Below are 13,957 nucleotides of genomic sequence, written 5' to 3'. Positions count from 1 at the left end.
CTACATTTGTCATCCAAGGATGTGTGACCATCATCCTTGTGGTTTCAGAATGGTTGCTGAAACGCCAGCCCTTACATCTGCCTTTGTATAGGAAGAAAAGAAAGTGAGGAAGGACACAGCAAACTCTTCAAAAGAGACTTTCAAAAAGTTCTGACTATTTCTGCTTATATGTCTGTTTATAGCACTCCTACCTATAATGGAGACCAGAAAAGGACAAAGATTTTGTATCTTCACACATTGATATCCTCAACTGTATAGACATTCTGTTTGTGCAGATAAAGAAGAGAATAGATACTGAGTAGGCAGCTAGCAGTCTCTACAACAGTCTAATGCAATATTTGGTGGGAGACCTTTTATTCAGTGATTCAGGGACCCAGGCTTCTTCCTTCTTACAAGCTATTTTTTAACACATGGCTTCAGTGGTCACCACAGGAGGGAGAAGACAGAGTAAAGAAAACATATCTGCTGGGCAACGGGAAGTAGGAACCCCACCACAGATACAGGTTCAAACAGGACACTACTCCATGAAAGGACCAGAGGAGTGCCTTCACATCTTGGCAGTAAATTAGAATTCACAGACACATTACAGCTTTGAACATGTATCAATGCCCAGGCCCAAGCCAAATGGAGTGGGAATAGGCATCAGTACTCTGTAATGTTTTCCCAAATGATTCTCGTGTTCGTCTAGATTTGAGAACCATGTTCCTAGAAGGATACAGTTAGTTGGACCTCAGATCCAGAAGAACTGAATGCTGGACAAAGATGGGAAATAGAGACTTAGTTCATTGATCTCATATATAGATTCATGGAACCATGAAGCAAAACAAACGTGATATTTAATTCTGAGAACTTGAGCCTTGGTCTATTTACACAGCTTGATCCGAATGTCTGAGGTGAGGCTAATATAAATAGGGGTTAGATGGTCCCAGCAGTGAGGTTTAGAGGCCAGGGAGCCAATCACACCACACACACACACACACACACACACACACACACACACATACACACACACACACACACACCAAGCTCCTAGAATCTTTGGAGTATGTGTCACACAGGAATAGGTTTGAACAATTTCATTTATTACTATATCCACAATGCCTAGAACAGACCCTGACACAGAGCCAGTCTGCAGCAAGTATTTTTTGAATTAATAAACTTACAAGTATTTAGGAACACTATTCTATGTGCTCAGGTGATGATTATTACAAAATGTAGAGGTATAGAAAAATATAAAAATGATAATTGCCCTCAAATGACGAGAGAGATAGGGAGGGAGGGAGGAAAGAAAAGAGAGAGAGAGAGAGAGAGGAGAGAATCAAGATTTCACACAAAGACTGACAGAAATCAGACAAAGTGACAGAAATCAGGCAAGTGGTTGGCTGCCGGGGTTCAGATTGATGATAAAGAAGCATGAGGGAATTTGGGGCATGATATTAATGTTCAATATCTTAACTGTGGTGTTGTAAGCATTTGACACAACTCATCAAACTATAAACATAAAGTGGGTGCATTTTATTGTATGTAAAATATATCTTATATTAGTCTTCTAATGTTGATAACAAATTACCCCCCAAATCTAGTGGCTTAAAATAACACTCATTTAGGGGCGGACGGATGGCTCAGTTGGTTAGTGTGTGAGCTCTGGACAACAGGGTTGCTGGTTCGATTCCCATACAGGCTAGCGAGCTGCGCCTCTGCAACTAGAATGAAGACAATGAGCTGCCACTGAGCTCCCGGGTGGCCAGATGGCTCAGTTGGTTGGAGTGCGGGCTCTCAGCCACAAGGTTGATGGTTTGACTCCCGCAAGGGATGGTGGGCTGTGCCCCCTGGAGCTGAGCTTCACCCTCTACAACTAAGATTGAAAGGACAACAACTTGACTTGGAGCTGATGGGTCCTGGGAAAAACACACTGTTCCCCAATAAAGTCCTGTTCCCCTTTCCCAATAAAATCTTTTAAGAAAAACCCACTCATTTATTTATTTATTTACGTTTTCAATGTTATTTTGTATTAATTTCAGGTGTAGAGCACAGTGGTTAGATATTGGTATAATTTAAGAAGTCATCCCCCTGACTAGTCTAGTACCCACCTGGCACCATACACAGTTATTACCATATTATTGACTATGTTCCCTATGCTTTACTTTATATCCCCATGATTATTTTGTAACTACCAATCTGTACTTCTTAATCCCTTCACCTTTTGCACCCTCTCCCCAACCGCCCTCCCACTTATCACGCGGATAAGTCTAGTACCCATCTGACACCAAACAACACTCATTTATTAGCTTACAGTTCTGTAGGTCATAAATCTGGGTACCACATGGCTGAGTTCTGTGCACAGGGTCTCCTCAGTTTACAATCAAGGTGTCAGCTAGGTTATGTTCTCATCTGGATCTCAGGATCCTCTTCCAAATTCACATGATTGGAGCTTAATTCGTTTCCTTGTGACTGCATGACTGACTGAAGTCCCAGTTTCTTTGCCTGCTGTAAACCAGGGGATGATGTACTCTAGAGCTCATGTAGCTTGCTGTGTGGGTTCCTCCTTCTTTAAATCTAGCAATTGATGGATCTCTCTTGCATCAAATCCCCCGACATGCTTCAAATTCCTCCCTCTAGGAAGGGTCCAGTTCCTTTTAAGGGTTCCTGTGATTCGTCAATTACATCTTTAAAATCCCTTTTGCTATAAAATGTGACATAATCACAGGAGTGATGTCACACATTCACAGGTTGCACCAAGACTTAGGGGGAAGACATGGTAAAGGAATCATTGGGGGTCATTGTAGAATTCTGCCTACCATATACCCAATAATGTTTATTATAAAAACAGCTTAACACATAGGAAGTTAAGGAAACTTTAATGTTGACCTTTAAGCCACTCATTCCCATGGCAACAACTTGGAGCTGCTCATCATGCAGAATTGCTCCACTTTTGAAATCTTAATGGACTTCTGAGATATAAAATGCAGATAGCTGTACTACTTGTCCATAGAGATGGAGCAACATGATCTGCAGGCCCCGATAACAGAAGGGCTGAGCTACTTCTTCAAGCAGTAATTTTACTATCATTGTAGTTGACACATTTGCTTCCTTTTTTTTTTTTTCATTCGACTGAGATCACATTCCAGTTGTCAGAAGAGTGTGCGTGGGAGGTGGGATTTACCAGCACCCCCTTAACTACCTCTTACTTCTGACACCAGTGACTGATCACTGGTAAATTCCTTTCAGTTGTTAAGAAATTCTCACTCTTGTGTGTGCGTGGGCACGCGCGCACGTGCACCGATTGCAAAAAGATGTATTTTTGGATTTATGACCCAGTGCTAATGCAGGTCCCGCTTTTTGGGCAGGGAAAATAAACACTATATAATATTTATTGTATATATTCACAAATTTTAAAAATTGGCATTTCGGAAAATTGCCTAACACTGTGATTGTCACTCAGCTACTTTTAATTTATGCTTAGCAAACACTATACAAAAGAAGGTACTATGTTATATCATGGACGTTATCAGGGAACCTGTATTATGGATCTCTGCTCACTTCACAATAGTTGTCTGTTTCAGGAAAATGATTCCCTTTTATATTTAGATCCACGAGAGAGTAATTGCTTTGCTGTATTTTTATTTAAATGAATGATAGGCCATAAGCACACTTGAATTTTCAAAACTTAAGACTCCAAATTCATCACTACACATTTTTAAACCCTCAGAAATATTTTTCCCTCAAAACACATGATGATGAGCTAATCCTAAATGCTTTAGATTAAATTACAGTAGTATTTATACTTAGTAAATTACACGGCAGCTTGTGATGCTATCATAGTTTAAGAAATGAATCTTGATAAGTGACTTGTGCTTTTTATATATCCCTACATTTTATTAAATGTAATTAGACTGTGTTCAAATATGAATATGATATTAAGACTCAGGATAAGTGATATGCCTTTCCCACAAGCATATTATTCAAATGATATAGGGCCTACTGCTTTTCTGGTCAGACTGATAGATAATGACTTTGTACAAGCTAATTTGAAATTGGATCCTTAATTTTCATTCATTTAATTACAAAGCAGCGTTATAAAATCCCTACCAAAATAGTTCACATAGCAGTCTGCAATGAGGAAGCTTTTATGTGAAAGCACATTGTATAAGCTTGGTCAGTCGCCAGAAGTGGTGGGATTTTGCTGAGCAAGTCATGGCATTATTAGAGGATGCTGGCATAAACAGAAATGCAGATCAGTAAATGAAATGGAGGATAGAAAGAAACCAATAAAGATGGTGTATTAAAAAAGTTGAATGCAGCGTATTAGAATACACGTTTAATAGTTCAGTGTGAGTAAAGATCTGAGGAAATGACCTTTCATTTCAGTATAAAAGAAATGCAATTATAATTTATTCCAACTGTGCTCTTTTACAATAATATAGAATCATTTAGACTTGCCCATAAAAATGGTTTTATTGATAGACTGGCGCTAATGATAAATTAACTCTTCATGATACCAACATGTTGACTGGTAGAGAACTTACAGAAATGAAGAGGAGATTTTTAAAAAGAGCTATGTCCTTCAGGAGAATAAAATAATAAGGGATCTGTACTAGTAAAAACAATTCAGCTTTTTACGATGATATTTATATCTATTGCAAAACTCAGGTTTTGTAACAGAAATAGCATGGCAGTCAAAATTTGTTTTAAAAGATAAAATGAATCTTAGAAGCAACTTAGCTGTTCAATTAAAATAATGGTATCATTTCATTTTCACAAAGAATTTATCTATTGAGCTGTTATAATCTGAAACTTTGCATGAAACAGGTTTCATCTCTACATAATTGAATGTATGTCACATATTTAGTTATAACACTGATGGGAAGAGAAATGACTATCGTCCCAAATCATCAAATCTTTAAATCCCATCATGCTGCCTCCTCCTATATGAGGCTCCTGAGGAATACGAGTATATATCGCACATAAGAGACACTGGACAAATACACACTTAATTGTAGCTAGAGCTGTGTGTGGCCTCACATCTTTTTATGGTCTCAGGTTAAACTGGCCTGGACCATAAGTGGATGAAGGTGGTTCTTTACCTGGCCCCCATCCTAACCCACGCCTAAACTAGAAGAAGAGTGACCCCTTAGCCCTTTTTCCAGGGACCACTCCCTGGTTTTGACCCCTCCCTTCCCTCACTTTCAGGTCTTCCACTCTGATAATGAGAGGACAAAGAGAAAATCTTCCCAGGAAAACCTGGAATAGAACTTGCTTAAACTGCTTCTCGTGCCCAGACACTAACCTTATGCTTACTTGGCTTTACATAAAAAAGAATAAGAGGAGGGTCCCAACATAGAGAAGGCTGGTCTTACCACACCTTTCACATGCAAGCACACTTGAAGCTTGAATTGTTACTTCTTTGTTTCTCATACCAGAAACTCAAATTATGTGTTCTTTACCCTTGTTACAGTTGTTCTTTCTAGAAGATGGAGCTGTTGGCAGGAGTATTTGACCTACCCCAGCAGTTATAATGTACCACTAACAACAATTAAGACACAAAGTAAAGAATAATTAGACATGTCTTATTGGAGTTACTCTTCTTAATTCAGGAATACAAATCCTACCTAATATTTCCTTGTCCTGGTGCATATAAAGTAGTAGGAACTGAAACGTTTTCATTCCATCTGCATTTCCATCACTTAGTTGTTTCTATAAAAATTATCAACTTATTTTTGATATAGAAATATATACATTATGATATATATTTGGAAAAAAATCAATTTATTAATTGGTCTGATCCGCTTTTAAAGAACTAGTTCTGCAGCTAATCTAGTATTCAAGATAAACTCATTACATAAAAAGCATAAGTAAGAAAGACTATGATAAATGTTGTAAGAGATGTACAGAGGATATTAAATACATGATAGAAAGAGGAGCTGTTATTCTGAGGGAGAAGGAAGTCTATATGGAAGGGGTAGCACTTAAGGAGAGATTTGAAATATATGTAATCTCTCATCAGTCTAATCTAGTAATTAATAATATGTGGTTTGAGGACCAGCAATCAGCACCTCCTGGGAATTTGTAGAAATGCAAATTATCAAGCCCCACCCCAGATTTAATGAATTATAAACTCTAGGGACAAGGCCAAGCAATCTGTGATTTATCAACCCTCCCCATGATTCTGATGCATTCTAGAGTTTGAAGAACACTGGACTAATCAATCAATAAGCCTATATTTATTGATCGACCTATGTGCAAGGTGCTAAATAGGCACTTGGGGAATAGAAATAATTATAAAATACAGTTCTTGTTTAAAACATTCCAATAGAATTAGAATAGTCATCTTAACAGGCACACTATCAAAAAAGAAAGAAAGAAAGGAAACCTTAACAACACAAAGTCCTTGATAGGGCCCAAAGGACTCACAGTGACAGGTAGAGATTGGAGAGAACTTTTATGTGAGTGGAGAATTCCAAGGTATACAAAGGAGGATTGTAGTAATGTACATCTCTTTCTTTTTGTCAACATAGACATTATCATGCCCTTGGTCCAGATGGCAATCAGTTTTGAGAAATCAGAAGATGCTAGATTAGGAAGCCAGAAGCAGGAAAAAATAGAGTTAAAGAATTGGAATACAAGTTCATAAGTCAGGATTCAGGGAGCAATGAAACAAACATAAATGGCCGTTTCATTTATCCTGCTTGGCGATTGTTAAGCTTATTGGATATGTAAATTTATAGTTTTCATCAATTTCAGAAAATGTTTGGCCATTATTTCTTTTAAACATTTTTCCTCCCCCTTCACTCTCTTTGGACTCCAATTACAGGTATGTTAGACTGCTTGATATTGTCACTGCTTGATGTGGTCATTGAAACCCCTTTCACTTCTTTTAATCTTTTTTTTTTCTCTCTCTCTCTGCTTCAGCTTGCATTACTTCTATTACTATGTCTTCAAGTTCACTGATCTTTTCTTCTGAAATGTCTAATGCTGTTAATTCCACCCAATGAAAATTCCATTTCAGATATTGGATTTTTCATCTCTTGAAGTTCCATTTGGTCTTTTTTACATCTTCCATTTCTCTTCTCATTATGTTAATTTTTCCTTTTACTTCCTTAACTCTTTCGCTGCATTAATTGATTTCAAGGTTTTTTTCAAAATGTGCCAGAAATCCACAAAAAACAAAAAGTTGATATTTTGACTATTTTATGCATTTAACGATAACAATTTGAGTTGCTTTGTATATAAATGACATTATTTTTATGCATAAAAATTTCAGATGTATTCATTCAGATCTATCCAATCATTGTGGCAAAAGGATTAAGTGTATGAAACAAATATTACAGCTGTTTTAATACCCTTGTTTGCAAATTCCCTCATCCTCATTTCAGTGTCTATTTTGCTTTTGCTTATGGGTCACATTTTCCTGCTTCTTCATACATCTAGTAATTATTTTATTGAATACTGGACATTTTGAATTTTATGTTTTTGAGTAATAGATTTTACACTATTCCCTTAAAGAGTTTAGGACTTTATTCTGGCAGGTAGTTGAGTAACATGGAGATCATTTTAATGCTTTTGAAGCTTGTTTTTAAGCTTCTTGTAGCTCCACTACTAAGGTATGATCTTCTGGGATCACTACTAAATGCCAGGGACACTGTCTCTCCATTCTGGCCAGTTGGAACCAAAATGATCGCCAGCCCTGTGAACTCTTGAAACTGTTTGGCTTACAGCTTCCTGGGAATTATTCTTTCCCCAATTTTTTCTTTGCCCAGCCTGATGGAGTTTCACCCTACATATGCACAAACTGTTTTCAGCCAAATTTTTAAGGAGATTCCTTTGAAGATTTCTGGAGCCATTTCTCTGTGTAGCTCCCTCTCCAGTACTATGCCTCACAAATTCTAGTTGCATTGGCCTCCCTGAGTTCTGATATCCTTAGCTCAGTGAGATTCCATTTCCTTGTGTTACGACCTAGAAAGCGTCTTCACCAGAAAGTCAAGGTGTTGGTGGGGCTCACCTCATTTATTTCCCTCTTCGCAGGGATCAAAATACTACACAGCCTATGGCCCAATATCTGAAAACAGTTGTTTCATATATTTTGTGCGTCTTTCCAGTTGTTTATGGCAGGAAGGCAAATCCCACAGGAGATAGCCTTCATGAGTGGAAGCAGAAGTCTCTCAAATGCCTACTATAAAAACATGCCAGAAAAATATAGCCACAGACAAAAGGATCTTAAGGAGTTGAGAGACTTGTACTGCAACGTATTTGCTAAACATCTTTGGAGTAGATAGTTTCCCACTGAACCCTGGTTGGTTTCAATGTGTCCTAACCCCAAGTGATTGGGGATTCCATATGCACTGACATTAATAAACAGTTGCTGTAGACATTAAGTGCTTCTGAAGGAATGCCTAATGTATTCTCTTTATCAAGTCAAACAAAATGCAGCAGTTGCATTATCTAGTAGATTTTTCTGTTCCTTTTGAGAGTGGCCTTTGTATTATCTGAATAAGATATACTAATTATAAAAAATTGCAAACAAATAATAAAGATATAAAAAAGAATACAAATAAAGTCTTATTGGCTGCTAACAGTTTGGTGTATATATATATATCTATATCCTCTATGTCTATATCTATATCTATATCTATATCCATATCTATATCTATGTCTCCATATCACAAAAGTGGATTTCTCTACCACTGCCCAGTCCCACTGAAGAACCGGTGACAGGGCTTTCCTTACTATACTCCCATCACCCGTCTGGTTTGGGGGACTTACCAAAGTCTTGGGCTGTTGCCAAGGAGAAGTCTTTACAAGGCACAGTTTGGATGGGAGCCAGAAGAGCTCAGGGCCTACTTCTGCTGGATGGGCAGCAGTGAAGAACACAGGCAGATCTTAAAGGAAAGTTTCGTCTCGCAGCCTAGAGGTGACATGACTCCTTGACATGGTGATATACTCTCTTGCCTGCTGAGGAATGTTTGGTGGTATCAATTCCGCTTCCATTTGACTCTCTGACAGTGGCTACCAATAGAGTACTTGGTGCCCCTCAGTGTTGATCCCCTGCTATCAACCATACTCCCCTAGATCCATTCCTTTTGTCTCCAGCTTATAACCACCTTCAAGGACTTTTCCTTTACGCCTTGCAAACACAGTCACTCCTAGACTCTTATCTAATCTCTTGCCAGGACTGGGCTGCCATGGGTAGATAAGGCCCTTTCTTCTTCTATTCTTTTTGTAAGCTTTGTACTTCACGAACTCTATGTTCTGTTTTCCAGAGGGCCTTCCCTCTTGTTTTTCCACAGACTTGTTAGGAAGTAAAACCAAAGTGAAATAAAACAACAAAGAGTGTATATTAACTCTCTCCCTTTTAATTCTTAGCATAACTATGCTTATTTACCTCCAAGCCATGCAGGTGACTGTGACTGACAAAGGCAAGGATCAGGAAGTTCAGGAAGTAAAAGCACAAGGATAAAGTTCAAGGTCATGTTCTACATCCTGACACGCCACTACATATAGAAATACTTCATAACATTAATATATTATTATGCTGTGTAAATTACTATGCTATCGTGAACCAGCCTCTTAGCGATGCACACAAATGGATGATAAACACCTTGTATCTGCTTAAGCTTTAAATAGCACTTAGTTCTGTAGGGAAAATTCCTAAAAGTAGAAAGGCTGGATCAAAGGGTATGTACTATTTAAATTTAAAATACCAAATTGCCTTCCAGACATATTATACCAATCGTTACTTTTGTAAAAGTATATGAGATTGTCAACACTAGATATTAACAATCATATCAATATTTGCCAATGTAATAGGTCTAAATTAAATTAAAACATCTAATTTTTTTAAATGTTGTTTTTGTTATTAACAGGTTGAAGATATTTTCATATGTATAGGAGATCTTTGTACTTCTTCCATGAATTGTCTGTTTATATCCTTTGTGCATACTTGATTTGGTTTTTATTTTACTTATTGATCTGTAGCAGCTCTACATATGTATTGTAGATATTAACTCTTTAGATGTTATACATAGCCTATATATTGCACATTGTTTCTAGTTTGACATTTGCACTTTAGCATTATTTACAAAGGTTTTGTTTGGCTATGCAGAGATTAATCCATTCAACAAACATTTATTGAGACCCTACTATGTGCCAACCATTAGTCTGAATTATAGGGACATAGTGGTGATCAAGACAGACAAGGTCCCTGTACTCAGGGCACTTACATTCTGCTGGAGAAGCAGGAAAATCAGTAAACGAGAGATGTACAGTTGTACAGTAATGAAAATAAACAGGGTGACAGAGTAAATGGGGGAGAATGGTCAGTTAAGGTCTTTCTGAGATATCATTTGAGGAAAGACCTGAAAGATGAAAATGAGATGGGCAAGTAAAGCCTATGGGACGTGGAGGAGGGCTCTGGGATCAGGGGAAAGTTGGTGTGGGGGAGGAACAGCAATCGAAAGGACCAAAGGCAGGAAAGGTGTATGGCGTTCAAGGACCAAAAGAGCAGCACAATCACTTAGCCTAATGAGGGACAAGGAAAAGGATATATGAATGGGCTTGTAGAGGAGAAGAGGGGCCAGATGAGACAAGATCTTATTTTATTCCAAGAGCAGCAGATGGCCACTGAAGAGTTTTAGGTATGCAGTGGCATGATTTGAGCAATGTTCTTAAATCTCCTTTGTTTTCGCTATGCCGAGAATAAATTGAAAAGGAGAAAAAGCACAAACGAAAAGAAGGCAACTCTTGTACCCGTCTAGACCAGAGATTATAGTGGCTTAGATTATGGTGGTGGCATGAACAGGAAATAAAGTGAGAAGGGCAAATTTTAGGCAATCCAATTTGCTCTCCTATCCCCTCTCCCCCCATATAGCGTATCTTCATCTTCATCTATTATTCTCTCATCCTTTCTAGTGTCAAGGAATAAAGTGCTCCATCTCTTTTTTAAGACCAACCTCTCAAGACACAGCAAAAAACACTTATTCAAGAAGACTTTCTTCTTCTTTCTCTTCTGGTCCCAGCGGTTTGGGAGCTGTGAGATTGGGTGTAGACATGGCCAAGTCCAAAAATCACACCAAGCAAAACCAGTCACGAAAATGGCACAGAAACGGCATCAAGAAACCCCGATCACAAAGATACAGATCTCTTAAGGGGGTGGACCCCAAGTTCCTGGGGAACATGCGCTTTGCCAAGAAGCACAACAAGAAGGGCCTGAAGAAGATGCAAGCCAACAACACCAAGGCCATGAGTGCAGGGGCTGAGGCCATCAAGGCCCTCTTAACGCCCAAGGAGGTCAAGCCCAAGATCCCAAAGGGCGGCAGCCGCAAGCTCAGTCGACTTGCCACCCCAAGTTTGGGAAACGTGCTCAAGCCCACATCGTCAAGGGTCTCAGGCTCTGCCAGCCAAGGTCCAAAGCCAAGACTCAAACCAAGGCCCCAGCTGCACCTGCAGCTGCAGCTCCGCCACCAGCTCAGGCTCTGCCTCCCAGAGGTTCCCAGGCCCTTACGAAGGCTCCAGAGTAGAGGCTTCTGCCCTCTGATGTGGGACGGAGGGACTGGTGTGACCCCTGGGCTGCTGTCTGCATGGGGCTGCTGTCCTCCTGTGCTAGTATTTGGACAAACAAAGCTGAGGCCGGATCTGGCAAAAAATAAAAAAGTATTTCTTGAAATTTCTGACTATGCTAAGAGTCACGAATGTGTGCAAACCACTACCAAAGCATTTAACATTATATTTTAATTATGTTTATTCATCTTTCTTTTGATTAGACCATAGGCTCCATGAAGTAAGTGATTATATCTTGTTTATCTATGTAACACAGTGCCTGGGTTAGTATCTATCTAGTACATAGTAGGTACTTAATTATTAGTTATCCTTGAATTAAAGGAGTGGATATTAAATTTTACCTAAGTCACAAATGGATATACTAATTTATTTTAATCTATTGATGTTACATATAAATACCTTATCTTCAAAATAAAACCTATTTCTATAGTATTGAAATAAGCTCTGTACGGTCATGATAGATTGTTATTTCCATGTAATACCAAATCTGACCTACTGACATTTTGTATAGTTATTGTTCATCTACATTTTGAGTTTGGAATATCATGCTCACATTTTGGGACCAGAATTATGCTGACTATAAAACATATTGAGTAGATGTACAGTTAGGGGTTTCAATTTCAAACGGCAGAAACTGACGCTGGTTAAATATAAACAAGCATGGAGCTTATTGGAAGAATGCTGGCTATTTCACAGAATTCACAGGAAGGTTGAGGGCCTAGGATCAGTATGAGGACAGGAACCGCAGGAAGGGGTCAGCTCTTCCGTTGACATCATGCCATTGCCAACCGTTTGGTGAACACACTGCTGGCATAGAGGGGATTGCAGCCACCAGCCACTGTCAGAAGTCTTTCCTGTTCCTGCTTCTTTGGTTTAGCTTCCTAGTCACTGGTAAGAGACTCGGATAGGTTTAGCTTAGGTTGTGTGTTTACCGTGTTTCCCCGAAAATAAGACCGAGTCTTATATTGATTTTTGCTCCAAAAGACGCTTAGGGCTTATGTTCAGGGGATGTCATCCTGAAAAATCATGCTAGGGCTTATTTTCCAGTTAGGCCTTATTTTTGGGGAAACACGGTAAAACTTAGGGTTTGGAGGTAGAGATAGTGAGTATCTAGCCTTTTCAGTTTCTGTAGTACAAGGCAAGTCAGTCCTGCCTTTTCCCACTACTCTGGGGAATTCCTCAAACATAAAATGGAAGTTCAGATGTTGGATAGCCACAACACATATGCAAGAAAACCTCCAAAAAAAAAGCAAAACACAAACTTAAGTCCACTCCAGACGATTTTAATCATTTTTGATGATCTTGAATAGACTACACTGTATAGGAATTGGCTTTTAAACCTGCCAAGGCCCAGAAAATGTCCTGGGAGAAATTCTTGGATAGTTGTTTTTGTTTTGTCTATGATTACTGCTCTTCTCAAGTTCTCTATAATTTTTAAAAATTATTTTCTTAGTGTACAAAAATAAAACACAAGCACACGCATGTAAAATGCAAACTATTTAAATATTTAGAGAGTAAAAAAGTAACAGGTTCTCCTTTCCTCTTTCTGGGGTTGTCTTTTGACAGTCATTTCTCTATGCATTTACAGAGAATATATACCAGAGGTGCCAAAAAAATGTATACAAGGGGACACTTTGGTCAGCATTGTTCAGGCAGTAGCTCACCGTAATCAGAAGTGTCTGGGCGCTGATGGTAACCACTTTGAGCATCCTTGTAACTGCAGAAGTCAAACGCAACTTGTATTCTTCTTTTGTTATCGGTATATATTGAGTATTACAGTTTTAATACAGTTTTCCTTTCTTAGAATATGTATACATTTTTGGATATATATATATATATATATATATATATAAAATGGAGTTTTGTCTTTTTTCAAAAATAGCACTATCCTAAACATATTACTCCGATTTCTTTTCACTTAATAACATAACGAGATCATCCTTCTATACCATTACATAGAGCAATACCATATTTTTTAAGGGCTTTATGATGGTCCATTGTATGGATTAGCATAATATACTCAGCCAATAGTCCCTTGATGGACATTTAGGTTTCCAATTTTTTGATATTACATATTATAATACAATGAAATTCTTGTATGCATATTTCCATATTTTTAATCTACTTGTTAGAAGCTAATGATGGTATGTTAAGCTTTTGTGATTCTGTTTCTGTCCATTTCTCTTTTTATTTTTAACATCATCATCGTACGCTTAATGAATTTTGATATCAATTTCTTAGTGTGTAGAATTCATGACTAAAACACCTTCATTTTGAGTTTTTTTAATGAACATAAATTTATTTTGTCCAACTAAAGATTTTCCTTAAATTGCATTTTATCCGACACCAATGTTGACAGCAATTTTCCTTTTGGATGTGATTGTCATACATATATTCACTCGCC

General features: G+C 38.2%; 1 pseudogene; it reads left to right on the top strand.

The window, feature by feature from the left end:
* Positions 1 to 11,043: 11,043 nt before the first annotated feature.
* On the top strand, positions 11,044 to 11,513 carry LOC117028174 (60S ribosomal protein L29-like; annotated as a pseudogene).
* The last annotated feature ends 2,444 nt before the right edge of the window (positions 11,514 to 13,957 follow it).

Source organism: Rhinolophus ferrumequinum, chromosome X (assembly GCF_004115265.2).
Source record: "Rhinolophus ferrumequinum isolate MPI-CBG mRhiFer1 chromosome X, mRhiFer1_v1.p, whole genome shotgun sequence".
Lineage (NCBI taxonomy): Eukaryota > Metazoa > Chordata > Mammalia > Chiroptera > Rhinolophidae > Rhinolophus > Rhinolophus ferrumequinum.
This window is presented reverse-complemented; position numbering and strand designations above follow the sequence as displayed.